Below are 23763 nucleotides of genomic sequence, written 5' to 3' on the forward strand. Positions count from 1 at the left end.
GGGGAGCAACTGGGAGCAACTCGGACTAGACTAAGTTACTGGAATTAAGACTTATTCTATGCATCTGCTCTCCCACAATATGGCGCTGGGAGAGGAGAAAAACAGCTTCTACACAGCTGCCTCCAGTTCAACCAATAAACTGTAGGACCTGCTCCTGATTGGAGGAGAGCAGCGTACTCGGCGTGTGGGTAGCAGAGCTGGGATTGGTGGAAGAGGACTATAAAGGAGGAGAGAGACAACATGCACCAGGAACATCTAAGGGGAACATCTATCTGAAGGAACACCTGTGCAGCCCCCGAGAGAACCGGCCGGCGGTGTGCCGCTCCCCCGCGGAAGTGGGGAAAGTGGCCAGGGGGAACTGCCCTTCCACGGAGGTGGAAGGGTCGGTAGCCAACCCGGGAAGAACCAGCAGCAAACCCGGGGAGGGCCGAGCAGACAAAAGCACAGCGCAGGGTCCTGTGTCGTTCCTCCGCGAAGAGGGGGAGCGACAAATAAGCAAAGAAAAAAAAGGAATTGAAGGGTGGAGGAGGGAGGGTAGAGAAGAAGCTGAGAGGTGAAGGGAGATAACAAATGCTTAGGGCTGAATGTGTTAGATTTCCAGACTTAATACTTCACATTTTAAAATGGGAGTCCCACATTTGATCTTCCCTTACTTCACGGCAAGATTAAGTAGGCAGGCAGGGAATCTTTTGAGATTCTTTGACTGGCACCAGACAACTGCATTACAGTCTCTCAAACACAAAGCTATAGTATCCATGTGATACTTTCCCCAGCCCTTTCTTAGCAGTCACAAAGCTAAGAGAGCCAACAGAGAAGGATGATGATCCACTGTCAGCTTTCCTACAAGGAGAAGAAAGTAAAGGATGGAGATCAAAGGAGGTAATGAAGGAGGGCAGGAAGGAGAGGAAGGAATGGGCTCAGAGTGCCTTTACTTTGAGTTTATGTCTACACTTACTGATGTCAGAGCTATCCAATATCTAGATATAGCCTTTGACAAAGGAGTGGATGTTCTGAAATATGGTCAATTTCATTGACTGAGTGAGGCCCGCCAGTGGGGCTGGGAGTCTGTGGGTCCCTCAGACATAGGTAGAATGTCCTTCACAAGCAGGGTGTCAGTTGTGGCTGGAAAGCCTGTCTCCAGACCAACTGGCATCTCGCCCACTGATAGCTTCTTGTGCTGCGTGTGTGACCTTGCAGCTTTAACTCACACCTTCAGGGTAGTGCAATCTTTCACTCAGAGCTGGCAGGGGAAGGGGATGAGCACTTGGGGAGAATCAGACCAGCTCCAGGAGACCCTGGCTATCTGTGTGGCCTGTGGTTTTAAACCATGCCTTCAAGTTAGTTGCAATCTTCCACCCAGAGCTAGCAGAGGAGGGGGCTGAACCCCTAAAGAGACAGTCTCCAGGAGACCCCCACTATCTCCATGAACCCCAAGCCAATCAACATGTATGTGGAACCCCCTGTCCAATGGGCACCCTCAATAACATGACCCAATGAACAGATAGTAACGCCTTCAGAACTTCTCAAAGCCAGTGTTCTGCTTGGGCACCCTGCCTAGTCTGCTCTCGGACCAGATGCTTTCTCTGTTGCTTGCCAATCAAATAAAAGTTTCTGTCTCTTTGAAAATTGTTTCCTGGCTTTTTATTTCTATATTAAGCTGAGGAAAAGAACCCATGAGACTTGTTCCAGAAACCACCCTCCCCTCTGTGACTGGTAACACTAAGTTAATCCTTTTTCTGCTCTACCTGCCTCCCTCAAAAAGGAAGCATGACCTGCTAGAAAGACTGGAAGTGTTTAGAGTGAGTGTGTGAGAGTGTGTATGTGTGCTTAATGTGTTACCAAGAACTGCCGGGAGCACTCGGGCAGGTGGAATTTGTAGCATTTCTGACACACTGGAGTGACTTAGGTTAATTTTCGACTTCAGCCCTCAACTTGGAGGTACAAAGTGAAGTTGTCTTTTGTTGCTGCCATACCATTTTCATCTCCCTAGGCCTGGGACAAGGTCAAAACCACAGGCTGCCAAGGTGTTTTTTACAGTTAGCCTTGGAGCCAGAACCTGCAAGAAGAGAGCACGAGGTGGAGCAAGACAGCTGGCTTCCACCTCTTTGGGATCTAGCTTCCCAGTGCTCTGAGAACTGGGCTGTGATCTAGCACTGCTAACAGTTTTCTCTCTCAAGCCTTGCTGCTGTTTGTATTTATGCACCATGCATGGTCTAATATTTGTATCTGAAAACGTGCACATTTCCAGAAACCTTACTGTACACAGTTGAGAAAATCTCCACTTCCTCCCACGTGGGTTTACAGAGAGATGGCTACATTACTATGGATTAGGTTAGGGCAGGGATTGCCATCAACATTTGTCCAGGTGAATGGCTTCTGTGAAGTCCTTTGCACACACCACCTGGGGAGCCGCTTTAACGAACGAGGGATGCCAGGCATTAGTGAAATGCACCACTGGGTCCATTAAAACTCAGACGTGCAGGCTCCCCTGCTGCTCACTGGATAAATACTATTTTTCTTGGACCTATTTACAAGACATTCTTAAGCATAATTATTTTGTAAAGGAACCGGGGACTACAAATTGTTTTCTGAAACACAACTCAAAATGTGCCTACAATTAGGAGACACTGTCTGCAATTTGCCAAGGCAAATACAGTCCATAGGAGACAGTGGTGTTCACAGGTGATGGGGGCAAGGTGCTCTTCTCCCTCCTTTCCCTCTCTGTTTACATGGACACTATCTAAACAAACAGCAAGGTCAGATCAGAATCAGCAGGAGAATGCTTTACCTCTTATAACCGATCTCATGTGGAAGGTTCCAGATAGTTGCTAGCTTCCGTGAGATTCTAGATTACGTAATCATTTCTTCCTCTAAGCCGCAACAAAAGCTTTCTGTTGTCATGATTGATTTAAAAACCCAACAACCAACCAAGAACTTGCCCTACCACTAGGCCACACTGAGCCCTGATCTGCTCAGGTGTTCCAAAACCATATGGCAAACCTCGAGGGTATAAGAGAAAGAATACATTTCACGTGGCCAAAGGGATGCTGGCAGGAAGTCTTGCCAAGATTTAGCGCGGTAAAGACGCTGTTCTTAAACACACAGATCCTCTTCTGCGGAGGTGTTTCTGCTGAACTTAAACCTGCGGAGGTGTTTTTTGCTGACTGTAAACCTCTTAGAGAAAATAAGGAAAAATAAAGCAGAAATAACAGCAGGATAGGTAAGACGCAGGTTATCATACAAACTAGCGTTTCAACAGCATTCTACAAGCCTTTCCGTAATAATAGTCCCCAGTGAAACGTAAAAGGTGTTCTGCAGCATGGCCACCACTAGAGGGCGGAGCAGACCGGTTCAGATTTCGAGCGCTTTCTCCTTACCTTTAAGAATGGGCTGGCAAGCCGCTCCACAGAATGTTTGCCGTGAAGTCCCTCCACCTGCGAACTTCACTGCACTGTGTGAATCACTTCTGAGAGTTAGGAGTAGAGGGGTGTGTGGGCACGCAAGCGCTACATAAGCTGCATTGAAACGTAGTATTTCACTGTAAGAAAAGACACTTGCCTTTGGTAACTTCGGTGGCTGGAGTCTTTGCTGGACGGGGATATAAACACGAACGGCTCTCTTTGCTATTCCCTCAATGGGCATTCAGTCTAGGTAGAGAGGCAGACACGTGAATAAGCAGATACCACCGCTGTAGACGCAGTGGAAGTTCAGAGGAGCAGCTAACTCAGCACAGCAGGCGGCCCGAGTAGAGAGAACTTCCCCGCAGGCCCAGTGGCTGAGTGCGTCAGAGGCTTAAAAATCAAATCAGAAATCACTGGGGGGGGGGGGGGGGGAGGAGGACAAGACAGAGAGTTTTTTTTCTTTGCTTCTAATATAAAGAAAAAAAATCCTAATGCAAAATAACACCCAAAAAAACCCCAACAGCTAAGTACTAAAAATGTGTTGCTTTTTAACCATACACTCATTTGGACTTCAGAAGGTTATGGGATGAAAACGTTTAGGAAGAAATAGCGACATAACCTCACAGACCTGCAATAAGCTCCTGGAATAGCCTTCCATCCGTGTTCCGTGGATAAACCTGGGAATGCTGCAGGCCAGGCTGGGCAGTCTCGGGAGGAAGCTGCGGGCTGGTGGCTGGATCCTGGGGATGACTTCCTTGCGGGAATCCTGCTGCCACACATCCTTGCTTCTCCGGCAGGTCTGCCACCTGCACCTGCAGCGCTGCAAGCCAAGCAGTGGCTCCCTATCCTGGCCACTCTCGAGTCACTTGTAGAGCTTCCGAGAAACATGAGACGCCAGCTCACTCTCCACTTCCCAAAGTCAGTGTTTGAAACTCTGCTGCTTTAAAATGCAGTTGGGGTTGAGGCCCATTGAGTTGTACACTGAAGACATTCCCTAGGGGGAACATAAGATGCCTGTTAGAGAGATGAGCAACATCATTTTCTTAGCTCCAGGAAGGAACTGGACTTCCTTCTTCTATGTAGCTTTCGCGTGTACTTTCAAATTGTGGATAAAATCCACCATTCAACGCTGGTGCTGCAGCTCACTAGGCTAATCCTCCACCTTGCAGCGCCAGCACACCGGGTTCTAGTCCCGGTCGGGGCGCCAGATTCTGTCCCGGTTGCTCCTCTTCCAGGCCAGCTCTCTGCTATGGGCCGGGAGTGCAGTGGAGGATGGCCCAAGTGCTTGGGCCCTGCACCCCATGGGAGACCAGGAGAAGCACCTGGCTCCTGCGTTTGGATCAGCGCGGTGCACCTGCCATGGCGGCCATTGGAGGGTGAACCAACGGCAAAAGGAAGACCTTTCTCTCTGTCTCTCTCTCACACTGTCCACTCTGCCTGTCAAAAAAAAAAAAAAAAAATCCGCCATTCAAACAAAATAGTATGGAGGTAAAAAGTGAATATACAAAATGTGGAAGGTGTTGCAAAGTATTCTCATGAACCAGCTTTTGATTTTTTTTTTAAGCTTCATTTTATTTATTGAAAAGACATAGTGAGCAACAGAGAGGGAGATCTTCCATCTGCTGGTTCACTCCCCAGATGGCCACCACGGCGGCTTCCCTCGGTGTGCTGCGATACCTGGTCCCTCCCCTTATGATTTCTGAAGAGCCCCCTGAGACGGGCATGTGAAGTTTCCTCCTTTTGGTCGCTCTCTTTTTTCTCCTTTCAGAATCCCCTGGGTACCACTCTGCCCTTTCGACAGCCCCAGCCTCACCGCTGAGCAGAGAGAGATGTGCCAGAGCTTGATACTGCCTTGTGCCTCCATTGTGGACCTTGCGCTGCACGCGGGACCGGCGGCATGAGGTCTTCCCCTAGAGTTTCTAGGACTGGCAAACCTTCCTCTTCCCACCGCTCGCTTCCTCTCCCTGGTAGGCTAACACACGTCGATAGGTAGCAAGAGATGGAGAAAGATCTGAGAAGCAGTGGATCAAGCCTGGCACAGCTCCATCGCAGCCTGCACTCTTCCCTCTGGTGCGCTGAGCTGGACACTGACGGCGGAGGGGCGGAGCCCCGCGACTCCAAGCGCCCTAAAGCGCCATTCTCTACACAGCACAGGATGCTGTGCGTTTTGGGCACTCTGAATCAAACCCGCGCTCAAGACAGTGAAGTATCCGGAAAGGAAGTTTGCTTCGAAATTTTTCCAGGAGACAGATACTAAAGGTAAAACTTAGCCGTGGGATTTTGTGGAGGGGACAGGTCAGTAGCTTCTTTAAAGAAGCTAAAAGGGACGTAGTTTACATCCACATCGGGGGTAATGCGAGTTGTTCAAGAGCCACTCTGGCCTCCTTAAATCTTGGGAAATCCTCCCTCCTTCCTTCGCTTCCACTGATTTCATGCAGACTCTAGGGGGAAACACAGACGCGGTTCACCTGCCAGCTGGTGAACCGACAACACGGACAATATCTCCAGTAAGGGCGAGTGTGGCTCAGCCCCATCTGTTCACAGAGGGACTTTAGTGAGCACACATTGTGTATTCCCGTTTCACAATGCTGGCTTTCCCATCAGCCTCTGTTGACTTTCTCCCCTGAACACAGAGCACTGTAAGAGAAAATCAAAACCAAGGAAACGTGGCTTCTAACTCTCAGAGTTTCCACAGAGTGCTGGAGAAGCTGGAAAGGGTTTCCGTCAGGGTCCCAGTCGGAGGCGCAGGCCTCCCAGGTGATGCTCAATCTGGGAAGGCTCACTTAGGAACACCCCAGTGAGGCGTAGGGGCCACTCGCAGGGTGGTGCGCGAAGGAACGCCGAGCTGTTGCTACCCCACGCTTCCAGGGCCACAGGAGGGCCCCCAAGCTAAAGGGACCAGGAAGGAGATAGGTATGCCGAGAAGGCCAGCGAGTGAGGAGCCCTGACATGGGTTGCAACCAGCCCCAGGTGCTGCATGGCGCTGGAGGCAGAAGGGGTAAGAATGCTGACTTTCTCTCTTCCCTCCCTCCAGCTCCTCCAGGGGTCTCCATTAGCCAAGACTGTTGGGAAAGCAGAGGGTGCTGGAGTCGGCTTATACCGTCCTTTCCTTTCTGCTCGGACTTCTAGGGGAGACACCAGCTGGACCCAGTTACTCTCATCTGAAACGTGATGACGTCCGTGTCATTCCTGTTGTGTGTAAGTGGCACCACTGGGCACACTTGAGGCCCTCTGGACAGTCCTGGGGGAGTAAGGAGAGCTGATGGCTGACTCTCTGCACAGGAGTCAGACCCTGAGGTCCACCGGTGTTCTCTGTAAGTAACTGGTTTGCCTGCTTTTTACAGGTTTTTCTTGATCGTTGGTGATAGAAAATGTGACTGAGATGTGCTTGCCTCAGTGAGTTTTTTAAATTTTGCTCATGGGCCTGAGGGCTTCTTGAATCCATGGGCTATCACATCACACCTTGTGTGTCCTCTCTTCTAGAAAATTCTTAGCTGGTGTCCTCTTCCCATTTCCTTCTCTCTCCTTCCAGATCGTTTGTTAGGTCTCATTTTTTTTTTTTTTTGACCTGTAATAGTTTCCATTATCTTGTATAGGAGTCTGTGTAATTTTTGCAGATAGGGCACAGGCAAAGAGCTGGACGTTATCAGTGGTTCAGCCCACCCATGAGGATTATTTTTAGTTGTCTTTAATATCAGAAGTCTTTGTAGACCAGATTAACAGATTATCTCAGCTAACTCTGACAGATAGAACTTTGTTTCCATTTTGTTTTAATAGTAACTTGATTGTGTAAGCTTAGAGACTTTGATGGCTAGGTTGGTGGTAGTTTCTCAAAAGTGGATTTATCTGTGTTTGGCCAGGGCCGTAATGGTAGGTGTGCTGCCTGCCTGGTACAACCATCCACATTCTTGGCTTGCGATTGTGGAGGACTATGCAGTGTGAGTTAGAGCCCCGTAGGGAAGGCTCACAATGCAACCCTCCCCCTACGAGCAAGAGCGGCCCGTGATCTGGGGGAGGCCTCTGGGATAGACCTCTCCCTTCCAGGTGGACCTCTTAACTAGAGTCTGGTGGGGAGGGGAGGGTAAGCCCAGCACAGCCGTGGCTTTGGCTGTGAGTTGGTAGCTGTGTGGAGCCAATTGTACTTGTTTACTATGTAACGCTAATGTGGCCAGGCAGTGCGGACTACTGATCAACCAGCTGGCATCTGTCCCTCCTGTAAGTAAAGTTCATGTCTTTGCCAATCAAACTTCTGGCTGTTTTCTTTGAAACTAAGAAATGTTAGGCATGAGCCCTCTTGGACATGGGGTTCCTGTATTGTAGTCTGCTTGGGAGCTGGCTCCCATCGCACATTCTTAGGAAAGGTGCTTTGGGCTTTTTTTCCCCTATACTTGACTTTCGGGAAGTCCAGCCCAACAAGGTTCCTTATGCTGAATTTTTGTGGAGCAGCCTTGGGAATCCTGGCTAAATGAGACTCTCAGATCTGCCTTACAAGATCTTTTCTTTGTCTTCCGTGTGGCCCTGCACTGAAGCTGCTATTAAAATCAGTGTTCTAGGTCGCGGAAGATAGGGTGCTGCCCTTGGAGCAGCCAGTGGCTTGGAGGCTGTTTCGCCTGAGTTTGTGCTATGCAGGCAGGTGTGCCTGGACTGTCCTTGAGGATTTTCCTCACTCCCTTGTCACCCTTCGTTATCCCTTTTAAAGATTCTTGATCCAGCATTGATAGTTAGGTCTGCCAAGATATTTTTAGGCTATGTTTGTACTTTGATGCCAGAATCTGTTGGGTCTGAAAGGCTCTAGGAAAGTAGCTTTTGTTTACTTGGTACCAGATATTGGCTAAACCCTAAGTGATTTACCTCCTTTAATCCTCAAAATGGTCCTACGAGGAAGAGATGATCCATTCCACCCTCAATGGAGGAGGAAAATAAGGTGCTAAGAGATTAGGCTGACCAAGATTAAAGTAGTTTTTTAAAAAAAAATTTATTTGAAAGGTGGAGTTTTAGAGAGGGAGAGGCAAAGAGAGGTCTTCTATCAGCTTGTTTTCTCTCTAAATGGCTGCAACTTCTGTGGCTGGGCCAGACCAAAGCCAGGAGCTTCATCTGGGTCTCCAGAGCTCTGGTCCCAGATTTGAATTACTGATGAAGCAAGCCTCACTGATTCTGTTTTTAAGGCTCTCAATGTGTTTTTCATTTGTTCTATTGAATTCTTCATTTCATTTTGGTTTCTCTTCAATATCTCAATTTCATGTTCTACTAAATTCCTCATTTCATTTTGATTCCTCCTTAAGATTTCATTTTCATGAGAGATTCTATACTGTCCTGTTTGGATTTCTGTAGTTCATACATTTGTTTTTGATAACTTCTAAATGTTATAAATTTTTTGAAATCTATATCTTACATTTCTTCTATCATGTTCATAATCTTGTATTGGAGTGTCATGTTCATTTAGGAGCATCATGATGTCTTCCTTATTCTTGTTTCCTTGGTTTCTGCATTTGTCTGGCATTGTGGAGATATTCTTTGGTTTCTTTTTTTTCCCTCGGTGTGGTGGCTTTTCTCATTATACTATGACTCCAGATTAAGTGGACTGTCTGCTTTTGGTGAATCTCTAGAGGCTTGCGGTGGGTGTGGTGAGAGAGCTCTATTCAGTTCTTCAGTGTTAAGGGTATGCCAAAGGTGACACACCCAGGTTTGGCGTGGTAAATTTTTTTTATTCAGAAGGGAAATAATTCCACTCAGCTGAGCTCTTTTCAATGGCAATCAGTGCCTGAGCACTAGCCCCAGTGGGTTTAACATTCATCTGCTCTGTCCCAAGGACCACACAAAGGATTTGTGCGGTCCTCAGTGTAAGCTCAGATTCTGCTGCAATGTCTCTCACTGGGTGGCCAAGGCTGCCTGAATTTGTGGCATCTCCCATCAAGACTACTCATGTCTCAGCCACATTGAGTTTTCCCTCACACCTCAGTTTTTTTTTTTTTTTTTCACAGTCTCAGTTCATAAGCTCCACACATTCACTAGGTCTTAGTCTTCTGTTATTTCTCCCCACCAATGTCAGTTTTTTTTTTGCTTGGTTGAGGGTGGGCGCAGCCCTGAGCTGGTGCAGCTGTTACATATGTCAAAAATGGTGCCTGCTGTATTGTTTTCCCCGCTTTTGTAGGGTGAGGGGAGAGAGAGAATCATGTCCGTACCGGTCCCTTTTATTTTTCTCTCTAGATAGGCTGGTGTACTTTCCCCCATGGGGCTTCAAGCCTCATTCCCTTTAGGCTCTTCCTGCTGCTTTTCTGCCAGTGTTTCAGGCTACTGCGGTTTCGCCTCACCTCCCTTTCCAGCACTGCAGCAGAGACTCTCTTGGCAGCTGGGCTCCTGAGCCTTGGACACCCGTGCCCTCCACATAGATCCAACCTGACACTCTTAATTCCGGAAGAGTTTCCTCTGCAGTTTTTCCCCTAACTCTTCCTTGAGACTATAGTATCTCCACTTTTTTTTTTTTTTTGACAGGCAGAGTGGACAGTGAGAGAGAGACACAGAGAGAAAGGTCTTCCTTTGCCATTGGTTCACCCTCCAATGGCTGCCGTGGCCGGCGCGCTGCAGCTGGCACACTGCGCTGATCCGAAGGCAGGAGCCAGGTGCTTCTCCTGGTCTCCCATGGGGTGCAGGGCCCAAGCACTTGGGCCATCCTCCACTGCACTCCCTGGCCACAGCAGAGAGCTGGCCTGGAAGAGGAAGCAACCGGGACAGAATCCGGCTCCCCAACCGGGACTAGAACCCGGTGTGCTGGTGCTGCAAGGCGAAGGATTAGCCTAGTGAGCCGCTGCGCTGGCCAATATCTCCACTTCTTTTAAACTATCTTTTCCTGGACTATCATTGAGCTCCTTCCCTATTCGTCCATATTGGAGCCCTCCTCAAGACTTTAATACTTTCATTTGCAAACTTGAAGTAGTTCCCATGCTGATAATTCTGAAATGACTTGTAGTTCCCTTCATAATGTGGTCTCCTCAAGTTAAAATCATTGTTGACAGAGCAGGTGTTTGCACAGCAGGATAAGCCATGGCTTAGGAACACCCACATCCCTTGTGTGCTTGGTCTGAGTACTGGCTATTCTGTACTTCCAACCCAGCTTCCTACTAATATGCCTTGGAGGTACCAAATGATAGCCCAGGTACTTGGGGTTCTGCCACGTAGGTGGGAGACCCTGATGGAGTTCTTGTCTTTGGTTTCAGCTCTGGCTGTTGCAGGAATTTGGGAGTGAAATGCCAGGTTCATATTTCTCTCTTTCTCCCTGTCTTCCTCCTCATTCCTTCCCTCTGCCTTTCAGATAAATAAATGGATCTTTTTAAAAAATCACTATTGGCAGACTGTTTCTGTATGGCCCATTCTTGCATTGCTCCAACAATTTGGTCTTTATAGAAACAAGTTCAGCTAAAAATAAATATTAAGTGTTACCTTAAATATTTGCCTCAAACTTCCTACTTTCTGCTGTGAGTGCTTGGCACACAGGTTGCAAACTGATGAAATCTTTTTTTTTTTTCTATTTTTTTTTTTATTTTTTTGACAGGCAGAGTGGACAGTGAGAGAGAGACACAGAGAGAAAGGTCTTCCTTTGCCGTTGGTTCACCCTCCAATGGCCGCCGCGGCCGGTGCGCTGCGGCCGGCGCACCGCGCTGATCCGATGGCAGGAGCCAGGAGCCAGGTGCTTTTCCTGGTCTCCCATGGGGTGCAGGGCCCAAGCACCTGGGCCATCCTCCACTGCACTCCCCGGGCCACAGCAGAGAGCTGACCTGGAAGAGGGGCAACCGGGACAGAATCCGGCGCCCCGACCGGGACTAGAACCCGGTGTGCCGGCGCCGCTAGGCGGAGGATTAGCCTAGTGAGCCGCAGCGCCGGCCTGATGAAATCTTTATATACAGAAGATCGATTTAGTATATATTAAGTAAAGATAATTGAAAATGAATCTTGATGTGAATGGAATGGGAGAGGGAGCGGGAGATGGGAGGGGTGTGAGTGGGAGGGAAATTATGGGGGGGGAACCATTGTAATCCATTAACCGTACTTTGGAAATTTATATTTACTAAATAAAAAAACCAGGAAGCCTAGATCCTCTTTTGAAGTGCCTGGATTTGAGTCCTAGCTCCTTCAGCTTCCTGCTAATGCACATCCTAGTAGGTAGCAGGTTCTAGCTCAAGTGGTTGAGTCCTTGCCACCCACATGGGAGATTCAGATTGAGTTTCTAGCTTCTGGCATCAGCCTGAACCAACCTAGGTAGTTGAGCACTTCGAGAGTGAACTAGCAGATGGGGAAGCTCCCTCCCTCCCTCTCCCCCCTTCTCTTCTATCCCTCATATTCCTGCTTTCCTGAATGAAGCTGATTTAGTCACTGTTTCCCAAAACACGTTTAACGCATTGACTTATATCTGGTTAGTCAAAAAATTGATACTATCTCATTGAAAAGGAAAGAAAGCATTAACGATAAAGAGTAAGTCTCAGATGTCTTAATTTTTTTACTTAAGAAAATTCTTCCAGAACTAAGTGGATACTTCTAATTTATTAGCATCTAACAAACATTTCTGAATTTCTTTGCTAAGTTCCATTTTTGAATGTTAATTTCTAAATATGCTGTTTTTGCTTTTTTTTCCATTAGAAAGATTCATTCCAAAATCAAAGCTTATCAAGTTCTTGGTTAAGATGCATGACAGAAAGCATCTAGCAGCAACAGGTTCCGGCATTTTCTGTCTCCACAGAAACATGAGCACAGTGACCTCTAGTGGGCACAATGAAGCCAGACAGCCTATGATGCACCCTGGAGCCATAGAATGGAAAAGCTCTTTCCTTGTGAGCTGAGGTAGCAGTCAGATTCTTAAGGATCAAGGTTAGGCAGTAAGAAAAATTGTCCCTTTGTGTCCATACTTACTTTCCAATCTTCATCTCCAGGAACTATTATTGATAAACACCGAAGTGTTGATGGCTTTCACCCCACCAAGTGCCCTTCATGTCCTTCTCCATCCAAGGATTCTATCACCATTGGCAATGCACAGCCAAGCAAATGTGGTTTCAAGAAAACACAAGTACTGACTTTGCCCCAGATGCCCGGAATTAGAATCTCCAGGTGAGATCCAGGAGTTATTTTTCAGAAATTCCACATATAGTTCTAATACTTGGCAAATGTCAAAACTCGCCATTCTCACTGCATCCTCTGCCTACACTATCTTTATCCAATAAAAGTATTTTTAACTTTGATTTTAAATTTGTTTTTGGGACATTTTATATGATCATAAAGCCAGATAAATAAAAACAAATGAATAATTACATATCCAGTAGAAAGTTTTCTGACAGTTCTGCACACAAGCCCTGTTTCCCATGAGCAGGCATACTGTGTGGCCAATTCTTAGATGCTCTTCTGTCCTCACTGATTACTTTTGGCAGATACAAGTGAATACAGAAATTTTCATTTTCCCACAAAAGGTAACATATTGTACAAAGAAGCGTACTGTGAAATGCAAAGGTTTTATACTTTGCTACAATATTTCTTTTAGATGTTTTCACATTAGTACATAGATGATTCTTTGTACTATCTTTCAGAGCTGCATACTGTTCCCTTCCATGGGCATACCACAATTTCTAGCCTGACCACTATTTATAATGTTTCCCTCCATATTTTTCTATTAAAAATGCTCTAATAACTGACCTTACAAATAGATGACTTCATGTGTGTTTCAGAATATCTATAGGAAACAATTCCCAAAGTAGAACTAGAAAATCGGCCGGCGCCGCGGCTCACTAGGCTAATCCTCCGCCTAGCGGCGCCGGCACACCGGGTTCCAGTCCCGGTTGGGGCTCCGGATTCTGTCCCGGTTGCCCCTCTTCCAGGTCAGCTCTCTGCTGTGGCCAGGGAGTGCAGTGGAGGATGGCCCAGGTGCTTGGGCCCTGCACCCCATGGGAGACCAGGAAAAGCACCTGGCTCCTGGCTCCTGCCACCGGATCAGCGCGGTGCGCCGGCTGCAGCGCACCGGACGCGGCGGCCATTGGAGGGTGAACCAACGGCAAAGGAAGACCTTTCTCTCTGTGTCTCTCTCTCACTGTCCACTCTGCCTGTCAAAAAAAATTAAAAAAAAAAAAAAGAAATAGAAAATCAAAAGTAATCTTCTAATTTTGATATTGCTAAATTGCCCTCCATACAGGTTTCCTAAAGCTTTTGTTTTGTAAAAAAGTAGCTATATTGAGACATAATCTAATATCATAAACTTAAGTGTATCAAGTTCAATGTTATTTTACCAAAACACTCCATGGCTTAGTAAATTTCATTTATTCCCTGTCCCCATTTCAAGCACAAAGCTTGAGAATTTAGAACTTGAGTTACGGGAGTGCATTTTGATACAACAAGCCTCTTTTGAGCACCCCTGAGTTTGTGCTAATGGAGTAGCTCAAGGCAGGGTCCCTAGTTAGCTTCAGGAGGGAGTGGTCACCAGAGAATCCAGCCATATGATTTAGAGGGTTGGAAATTTCAGCTGCATGTTCAAACCTCTAGGGAGAGAAGTGAGCCTGGAGATTGAGTTCAGTCATATGGCAGTGACGTGATGAAAACCTTGCTCCATGAGTCTAACAGAGCATACTGGTTGGAGAACACATAAATCTGTGGAAAGATGGTGCATCCATAAACAGCAGGGAAGCTTTGCCCTGTCCATATCTTCTATTTGGTGGTTCCCAAACTCTAACCTTTGTAATAAAACTACAATTAAGTATAGCATGTTCAGGTGAGCATTATGAGTCTTTCTAGTGAATTACTGAACCTATGAGTAGGTTATGGGAACTTCCAAAGTTCTAATCGTCTGGGCAGAAGTGCAGAAAACTTGGAGCTTCTGAAATTTATGGCTGTCATCAGAAGTGGGGGTGGTCTTCGATGACTGAGTTCTTAGTACAGGGAATCTGTAACTCTAGGTAGTGTCAAAATTAAGTTAATTGTCAGCCAGCCAGCTAAGATCAGAGAATCGGTGTGAGAGTGAACACATCATTATCACAACCCAGCATATAAAAGACCTTTGTGTGGCAATGGAAATTCCACATTTTAGTACTTTGCATACTCAGCTCTTGATTTGACACTGTCAGTCATTCTTGATTCAGAAAACCCTCTTCCACCGGTTTATGAAAACTAAGTCTCTGGTATTTTAAAAAAGTATATTTAAGCTTTACAAGTTTCATGTATTTCTTATATGTATTTAGGAACATAGTAACACTTCCCCACCCACATTCCAGCCCTTCCTCCACCTCCATCTCACATTCCCCCTCTTAATTTTTACAAAGATCTATTTTCAGTTTACTTATGATCATATAATTAACCCTACTCTAAATAAACGAGTTCAACAAATAGTATGAAGAAAGAAAAACAACACTGTTCCTGAAAGGAAGATGGAGGGGCTGTAAACAATCATTGAATCTCAAAATGTCTAATTCACTTCAATACATTACATTCCAGGTTCTCTATTAGTTAGGTCAAATCAAGGAAAACATAATATGTCTTTTGGGAACTGGCTTATTTCACTAAGGATAATCATTTCCAGTTATGTCCATCTTGTTGCAAAAGAAAGGATTTCATTTTTGCTGCTGAGTGGTACTCCTTAATGGTATATAAAATATAATTTCTTTAGTCAACAGTAGGTGGACATCTGGGTTGATTAATATCTTAGCTGTTGTGAATATGCTGCAATGAACATGGGAGCACAGATAATTCTTTCATATGCTGATTGCCTTTGGTTCTTTGCCCGTTTATTAACTTGATGGTTTTATTGTTGCTGAATTTGAGTGCTTTATAGTTTCTGGAGACTAACCCTTTATTGCATGGTTTGCAAACATTTTATCCCATGCTGTCAGTTGATAATTCACTTTCCTGAGTGTTTCTTTTATAGTACAGAAGCTTTTCACCTTGATGTAATCTCATTTGTCAATTTTGGCTTCGATTGCCTATTATTCTGGGGTCTTCACCACAAACTCTTTGCATGTGTCAATGTCTTGCAGAATTTACCCAATTTTCTCAAGTAATTTGATGGTACCAGGTCATAGACTTAGGTCTTTAATCCATTTGAGTGGATTTTTTAGTAAAATGTAAGGCATGGGTCTGGTTTCATATTTCTGTATGTGGAGATCAGTTTCCCCAGCACCATTGTTGAAGAGATTGTCCTTGCTCCAGGGATTGATCTTGGCTTCTTTGACAGAGATAAGTTGGATCTAGATGCATGGATTGATTTCTGGCATTTCTATTCTGTTCCAGTGGTCTACTCATCTGTTTTTATAGCAGTACCAAGTTGTTTTGATTATAACTGCCCTGTAGTATATCTTGAAATCTGGTATTGTGATGCCTTGGGCTTTGTTTTTATATAAGATTGCTCTAGCTATTTGGGGTCTCCTGTGTTTCCTTATGAATTTTGGCATAATTTTCCTAGATCTGAGAAGAATGTACTTGGTATTTTGATAGGTATTACAGTGAATCTGTAACTTGCTTCTGGTAATATGGACATTTTGATGATATTGATTGTTCCTATCCATGAACATGGAAGATTTTCATGTATTTTCTTATTTCTTTAATGTCTTTCAATTCTCATAATAGAAATATTTGACATCCTTGGTAAAATTTATTCCAAGGTATATGGAGTTTTTTTTTTTAAAGCTATTTTGGATGGGATTGATTTTAGAAGTTCTTTTTAAGCCATGACATTGTCTATGTATACCAGATTGTTGATTTTTGTGTGTTGATTTTATATCATGCCACTTAATCAAACTCTTCCAAGAGTTCCAATAGTCTCCTGGTGAAGTCTTTTGGATCCCATATATATATATATATATATATATATATATATGTATATATATAAAATCATGTCATCTGCAAATAGGGTTAGTTTGACTTCCTCTTTCCCAATTTGTATCCCTTTAATTTCTTTTTCTTGCCTAATGGCACTGGCTAAAATTTCCAAGACTATATTGAATAGCAATGGTAAGAGTGGACATTCTTCTCTGGTCCAGAACTCTGTGGGAATGCTTCCAACCTTTTCCCACTCAACAGCAATATTTGACAGGGTTTGTCATATATTGCCTAGATTGTGTGAAGGAATGTTCCTTCTATATCCAATTTGCTTAGTTTTCATCATGAAAAGGTGTTATATTTTATCAAACGTTTCTCATTATCTATTGAGTTAATCACGATTTTTCAGCAGTTAATGTGATATCACATTGATTTTTGTGAATGTTGAACCATCCATGTATATTAGGAATAAATCTCACTTGATCTGGGTGAATGATCTTTCTGATGTCTTGTTGGATTCAATTGGCTAGCATTTTGTTGGATTTTTTGTGTGTATGTTCATCAGAGAAATTGGTATGTCTTTTACAAGCTTAGGAATTAAGGTGATGCTGGTTTCCAGAAATAATTTCCAAGGTTCCCTCCCTTTTGGTTGTTTTGAATAGCTTGAGAAGAATTGAGATTTTTTTTTTTAAGACTTATTTATATATTTGAAAGCCAGAATTAGAGAGGCAAAGAGATCTTCCACCCACTGGCTCACTCCTCCAGTTGCCTGCAATGGCTGAAGCTGCACCAATCTGAAGCCAGGAACCGGGAGCTTCTTCCAGGTATCCCACATGGATACAGGGGCCCAAGGACTCGGGCCATCTTCTACCGCTTTCCTAGGCTATAGCAGAGAGCTGGATCAGAAGTGGAGCAGCTGACACTTGAACTGGTGCCCATATGGGATGCTGGCACTGCAGGTTGGAGCCTTTACCTGCTATGCCACAGGCCGGCCACAGTTCTTTAAATATCTGAAAGAATCCAGCAGGAAAGCCATGCACTCCTGTGCTTTTCTTGTGTGGGATGGTCTTTATTACTGATTCAATTTCTTTCTTAGTGACCTGTTTAGGTTTTCTGTGTCTTCATGGCTCAGTTTAAGTAGATTATATCCAGGAATCTATTCATTTCTTCTAGGTTTTCTGATTTATTGGCATACTGCTCTTTGCAGTAATTTTTATTGATTCCTTTAATTTCTGTGGTGTCTTTTACATTTCCTTTTTCATCTCTAATTTTATTGATTTGTGTCTTCCCTATTTTTTTTGGTTAGTTGGGCCAATGGTGTGTCAATTTTTTTTTTAAGCTCTTCCTTTTGCTGATAATTTGTATAGTATTTTTTGTTTCAATTTTGTTTATTTCTTTTCTGCTACTAGTTTTGGGTTTGGTTTGCTGTTTTCCTAGCTCCTTGAGATGCATTGATAGCTCATTTATTTGGTGCATTTCCAATTTCTTGATGTACACACTAATTGCCATAAACTTTCCTCTTAACACCAGTTTTTGCTGTTTTTCATAAGTTTTGATGTGTTGTGTTTTGTTTTCAGAAATTCGATTTCTTTTTTGATATCTTGCATGACACACTGTTCGTTCAGGAGCATGTTGTTCAGTTGCCATGTGTTTGCATATGTTCTAGAGATTCTTTTTTTTTTTTTTTTTTTTTTTTTTACAGGCAGAGTGGACAGTGAGAGAGAGAGACAGAGAGAAAGGAGAAAGGTCTTCCTTTGCCGTTGGTTCACCCTCCAATGGCCGCCGCGGCTGGCGCTCTGCGGCCGGCGCACCGCGCTGATCCAATGGCAGGAGCCAGGAGCCAGGTGCTTTTCCTGGTCTCCCATGGGGTGCAGGGCCCAAGCACCTGGGCCATCCTCCACTGCACTCCCTGGCCACAGCAGAGGGCTGGCCTGGAAGAGGGGCAACCAGGACAGAATCCGGCGCCCCGACCGGGACTAGAACCCGGTGTGCCGGCGCCGCTAGGCGGAGGATTAGCCTAGTGAGCCGCGGCGCCGGCCTAGAGATTCTTGATTTGCTAATTTCTAGCTTCATTCCATTGTGGTCAGAGAACATGCATGATGTGATTTTGATTTGTTTTTGAATTTGCTGAGACTCGTTTTATGGCTTATCATGCGGTCAGTCCTGTTAAAAGTTCCATGTGCTGGTGAAAAGAATGTGTACTCAGTGACTGTATGATGGAATGTTCCATAGATATCTGATTGGTCCACTTGGTTTATAGTGTTAACTCTGTTTCTTATTTTCTTTTACGTTTTTAAAGTTTTTACTTAATGAATGCATTTTTCATAGATATAAGTTTAGGAATATAGTGGTTTTTTTCCCCCCCTTACCCACCCACTGCAACTCCCATCCCACCTCCCTCTCCCTCTCCTATATCTTTCTTCATTATAGTTATCTTTAGTTTGATTTTTATATACAGAGGACCAAATCCATGTTAAGCATTTTTTTTGACAGGCAGAGTGGACAGTGAGAGAGACAGAGAGAAAGGTCTTCCTTTTGCCGTTGGTTCACCCTCCAATGGCTGCCGTGGCCGGTGCACTGTGGCCGACACACCGCGCTGATCAGAAGCTAGGAGCCAGGTGCTTCTCCCATGGGGTGCAGGGCCCAAGCACTTAGGCCATCCTTCACTGCACTTCCGGGCCACAGCAGAGAGCTGGCCCAGAAGAGGCTCAACCAGGACAGAATCTGGCACCCCGACCGGGACTAGAACCCAGTGTGCTGGCACCGCTAGGCGGAGGATTAGCCTAGTAAGCTGCGGCGCTGGCCGTTAAGCATATATTTCAACAGTTTGCACCCACACACAGACACAACATAGAGTACAGTTTGAGAACAAGATTTGCAGTCGATTCTCGTATTACAACTCGTTAAGGATGGATGTCCTACATGGGGAGTAAGTGCACAGTGACTACTGTTGTTCTTTAACAATTAACACTCTTATTTATGATGTCAGTGATCACCTGAGGCTCTTGCCATGGATTGCCAAGGCTAAGCCTTTTGTGACCATAGACTCCATCAGTTTTTGGACACAGCCATAAGCAAAGTGGATGTTCTTTCCCGCCTTCAGAGAAGAGTACATCCTTTGATGAACCTTTATTTCCACTAAGGTCTCAGATCTTCCATATAGGATATTTTTTTTCCACAGAGTCTTGGTTTTCCATGCCTGAAGTGCTTTCAGGGGCCTTTCAACTAGACAAGGAAGCCTTCAGGGTTGATTCTGATGTCAGTTTTATTTACAGCAAATGTCATTCTAGGAGTCTGCTGTGTGGACTGTTTCTGTATTGGACTTTCCTTCTTTTTTAATACTATTATCAGGTACTTGTTATTTTATCTCTTTTATACTTAAAGTCAACATATAGATAGGTTTATAGATAGACTTAACATTTAATATGATCATTTTAACAGTTAAGATGTCATTTATACCACTCATTTTTTTAAAATGGGTTTGAAGTCCCATGTCAAGTTTTTAGGCTGTACCCTTAGAAGTAGTCTATAGGAATGTATGCAGAACTATACTGCTTTACAGTTACAGACTACTCCTCCCTCTTATTCCCCCTCTTGTTTTTAACTGGGATTTTTTTCAATTGACTTAAAATACATATGATTAACTCTGTTACATAAAGAGTTCAACATATGGTATGAAGAAGAAAAAGGACATACAAAATAAAGTAACTATCAAATTATCCCTCAACAGTTAGGTCAAGGACTACTCAAGTCATTGATTCTAAAAGTGTCAATTTTTCTTCTATTCCTTTCATTTTAGGAGTGCTATTAATTCTCCCAAATTCAGGGAAAACATGGTATTTGTCTCTTTGGGACTGGGTTATTTCAGTAACTATGAGGTTTTCCAGTTTGTTCCATTTTGTTGCAAATGACTGGATTTCATCATTTCTTACTGCTGTGTAGTATTCCATAGTGTACATATCCCACAATTTCTTTATCCAGCCCTTAGTTGATGGGCATTTAGGTTGCTTCCATGTCTTAGCTATTGTAAATTGAGCTACAATAAACATGGAGGTGCGGATAGCTCTTTTGTTTACTGATTTAATTTCCCTTGGGTAAATTCCCAGGAGTTGGATGGCTGGGTACTATGGTAGGTCTATATTCAGATTTTTGATGTATCTCCATACTGTTTTCCATAGTGGCTTTACCAGTTTACATTCACACCAACAGTGGATGAGGGTGCGATTTTCCCCACATCCTTGCCAGCATTTGTTTGTTGATTTCTGTATGAAAGCCATTCTAACTGGGTGAGGTGAAACCTCATTGTGGTTTTGATTTGCATTTCCCTGATGGCTAGTGATCCTGAATGCTTTTTCATGTGTCTGGCCATTTGGACTTCCTCTTCTGAAAAATGCCTGTTAAAGTCCTTGGCACATCTCTTCACTGGGTGGTTTTGTTACTGTGGAGTTTCTTCATCTCTTTGTAGATTCTGGTTATTAATCCTTTATCGGTTGTGTAGTTTGCAAATAATTTCTCTCATTCCGTTGGTTGCCTCTTCACTTTCCTGACTATTTCTTTTGCTGTACAGAAACTTCTCAATTTGTGGTAATGCCATTTGTTCATTTTTGCTTTGACTACTGTGCCTCTGGGGTGTTTCCAAGGAATTCTTTGCCTGTACCAGTGTCTTGATGGGTTTCCCTGTGTTCCTGATTAATTTGGTGTCATGGTATATATTTAGATCCTTCATCCATGTTGAGTGGATTTTTGTGTAGGGTGTAAGGTAGGGGTCTTGCTTCATGTTTCTGCACGTGGAAATCCAGTTTTCCCAGCACCATTTGTTGAATAGACTGTCCTTACTCCAGGAATTGGTTTTAGCTCCTTTGTCAAATATAAGTTGGTTGTAGATGTTTGAATTGATTTTCTGGTGTTTCTATTCTGTTCCATTGGTCTATCCATCTGTTTTTGTACCAGTACCAGGCTGTTTTGATTATAACTGCCCTGTAGCATGTCTTAATCTGGTATTGTTATGCTTCCAGCTTTGTTTTTGTTGTATAAGATTGATACAGCTATTTGAGGTCTCCTGAGTCTCCATATGAATTTCAGCATTACCTTTTCTAGATTTGAGAATGTCTTTGGTATTTTGATTGGTATAGCATTGAATCTGTAAATTTCTGAGAAGAATGGATATTTTGGTATTGATTCTTCCAATCCGTGAACATGGCAGATTTTTCCTTTTCTTGTATCTTTTATTTCTTTAATATTTTGTGATTCTCATCATAGAGATCTTTGACATCCTTGGTTAAATTTATTTCAAGGTACTTGATTGTTTTTGTAACTGTTGTGAATGGGATTGATCTTAGAAGTTCTTCCTCAGCTGTGGCATTGTCTGTGTATACAAAGGCTGTTGATTTCTATGTATTGATTTTTTGTATCCTGCTTCTTTACCAAACTCTTCTTTGAGTTCCAATGTCACTTAGTGGAGTCTTTTGGATCCCCTAATACAGAATTATGTCATCTGCAAATAGGGATAGTTTGACTTCCTCTTTCCCAATTTGTATCCCTTAGATTTCTTTTTCTTGCCTAATGAGTCTGGCTAAAACTTGCAGGACTATATTGAATAGCAATGCCTATATTTCAGAACCACACGTGCCTGGCGGGACCCTTTGCTCAATCCCGGCACCTCCTGGGAGTGCTAAAGCTGCTCCGGAGGACGAGTGGACGGCAGGGAGGACAACGTGACCAGGGCACAGGGTGGCGGACCAAGGTAGCCACGCGCCAGTGAATACCTTCATAGGGTCAGCGAGGTAGAGCTTTTCAATAGTGGGCATCCCTGTCTGGTACCAGATCTCCGTGGTACTGTGCCTCTGGGGTGTTTCCAAGGAATTCTTTGCCTGTACCAGTGTCTTGATGGGTTTCCCTGTGTTCCTGATTAATTTGGTGTCATGGTACATATTTAGATCCTTCATCCATGTTGAGTGGATTTTTGTGTAGGGTGTAAGGTAGGGGTCTTGCTTCATGTTTCTGCTTCCATCTTTTCCCCATTCAATGTGATGCTGCCAATGGGTTTTTCATAAATTGCCTTGATTGTGTTGAGGAATGTTCCTTTTATATGCAATTTGCTTAGAGTTTTCATCATGAAAGGTGTTGTATTTTGTTAAATGTTTTCTCTGCATCTATTGAGATAACCATATGGTTTTTTAAAAAATTAATAGAAAGTTTTATTGAATAAATATAAGTTTCATAAGTGAAACTTTTGGATCATAATGGTTCTTCCCCTCATACCCTCCTTCCCACCCCCAGACTATCCCACCTCCTACTCACTCTCCAATCACATTCTCATTAAGATTAATTTTTAACTATCTTTATATACAGAAGATCAATTCTATTGAACTCTTAACAGAATTATTCTTAGGTGTTTAACAGGAATCAATTTCAATTGGATTTAAAAATATGAATGCAAATAAAAGGGAGGAGTTGGGCCGGTGCCACGGCTCAATAGGCTAATCCTCCACCTAGCGGCGCCAGCACACCGGGTTATACTCCCAGTCGGGGCGCCGGATTCTTTCCTGGTTGCCCCTCTTCCAGGCCAGCTCTCTGCTGCAGCCTGGGAGTGCAGTGGAGGATGGCCCAAGTGCTTGGGCCCTGCACCCCATGGGAGACCAGGAGAAGCACCTGGCTCCTGCCTTCGGATCAGCGCAGTGCACCGGCCGCAGCGCACCAGCCGTGGCGGCCATTGGAGGGTGAACCAACGGCAAAAGGAAGACCTTTCTGTCTCTCTCTCTCACTTTCCACTCTTCCTGTCAAAAAAAAAAAAAGAGGGAGGAGTTGTACAGTTCAGCACACATTCCCTCAGAATCAAATGGCTTTTGTTCCTCAATTTGTTAATGTGATATGCCACACTGATATTTGAATGTTGAACCATCCCTGCATACCAGGGGTAAATCTCACTTGGTCCGGATGATTGATCTTTCCGATGTGTAGTTGGATTCTATTGGCCAGGATTTTGTTTAGTATTTTTGCATCTATGTTCATCACGGAGATTGGTCTATAGTTTTTTTTCTCTGTATCTTTTCCCAGATTTAGGAATTAAGGTGATATTGGATTCATAGAATTGGAGGATTCCCTCCCTTTCAATTGTTTTTTAAATAATTTGAGAACTGGTGTTAGTTCTTTAAAAGTCTAGTAGAATTCAGCAGGGAAGCCGTCCAGTCCTGGGCTCTTTTTTTGGGAGGGCGTTTTTTACTGATTCAATTTATGTCTTGGTTATGGGTCTGTTTAGGTTTTCTATGTCTTCATGGCTCAACTTAGGTAAGTTGTATGTGTCCAGGAATCTATCCATTTCTTCCAGGTTTCCCAATTTGTTGGCATACAGCTCTTTGTAGTGGTTTCTGATGATTCTTTTTATTGTCTGTTGTTAAATTTTCATTACCATCTCTAATTTTTTTGATTTGCATCTTCTTCTTTTTTTGGTTAGTTGTGCCAATGGTGTGTCAATTTATCTTTTCAAAAAACCAGCTCTTCATTTTGCTGCTCTTTTGTACTGTTTTCCTGGTTTCAATTTTGATTTCTTCCCTAAAGTTAATTTTCTCTTACTGGATTTGGG

At 44.0% G+C, this 23763-nt stretch overlaps 2 long non-coding RNA genes across 4 annotated transcripts; one reads left to right on the forward strand and one right to left on the reverse strand.

The window, feature by feature from the left end:
* Window positions 1-3383: 3383 nt before the first annotated feature.
* LOC149126619 (uncharacterized) lies at window positions 3384-5354 on the reverse strand. The gene is made up of 3 exons (XR_016233985.1): window positions 5215-5354; window positions 4030-4395; window positions 3384-3647 (listed from the first exon to the last, which is right to left on the reverse strand). It is a non-coding gene; the product is annotated as an uncharacterized LOC149126619 (long non-coding RNA).
* Window positions 5244-12599, forward strand: LOC149126620 (uncharacterized). Of its 3 annotated transcripts, none has more exons than XR_016233438.1 (3): window positions 5244-5660; window positions 6436-6715; window positions 12323-12599. It is a non-coding gene; the product is annotated as an uncharacterized LOC149126620 (long non-coding RNA). The 3 variants fall into 3 exon arrangements; XR_016233436.1 differs by lacking the exon at window positions 5244-5660 and adding an exon at window positions 5672-6399 and having other exon boundaries at window positions 6531-6715; XR_016233437.1 differs by lacking the exon at window positions 5244-5660 and adding an exon at window positions 5672-6314.
* The last annotated feature ends 11164 nt before the right edge of the window (window positions 12600-23763 follow it).

Source organism: Oryctolagus cuniculus, chromosome 5 (assembly GCF_051225735.1).
Source record: "Oryctolagus cuniculus isolate XC-2025 breed Fujian yellow rabbit chromosome 5, ASM5122573v1, whole genome shotgun sequence".
Taxonomy (NCBI): Eukaryota; Metazoa; Chordata; class Mammalia; order Lagomorpha; family Leporidae; genus Oryctolagus; species Oryctolagus cuniculus.